A 241-nucleotide genomic window follows, 5' to 3' on the forward strand; every position below is an offset into this window, starting at 1 on the left:
TTGCCGCAAGCCCCCCGGACGCTCCTTCGTCAAATCCGCCGGCCGCCACTCACTCAAGCTGCGTGTTTTGTTGTGAAAGCGAAACTACTTTGTTTGGTCTTCCAAAAGAGGACACAACTAGAAATCAGTGGTTAAGTTGTATTTACAACACTGTTCCAGAACAGTTCAACCCAAATATTCAGATGTGTCCAGCACATTTTATTGAGGACCGTTTCCTGATCCTGGGAGAGTAGACTACAAT

Source organism: Sinocyclocheilus rhinocerous, unplaced genomic scaffold (assembly GCF_001515625.1).
Source record: "Sinocyclocheilus rhinocerous isolate Xijiao unplaced genomic scaffold, SAMN03320098_v1.1 scaffold397, whole genome shotgun sequence".
Lineage (NCBI taxonomy): Eukaryota > Metazoa > Chordata > Actinopteri > Cypriniformes > Cyprinidae > Sinocyclocheilus > Sinocyclocheilus rhinocerous.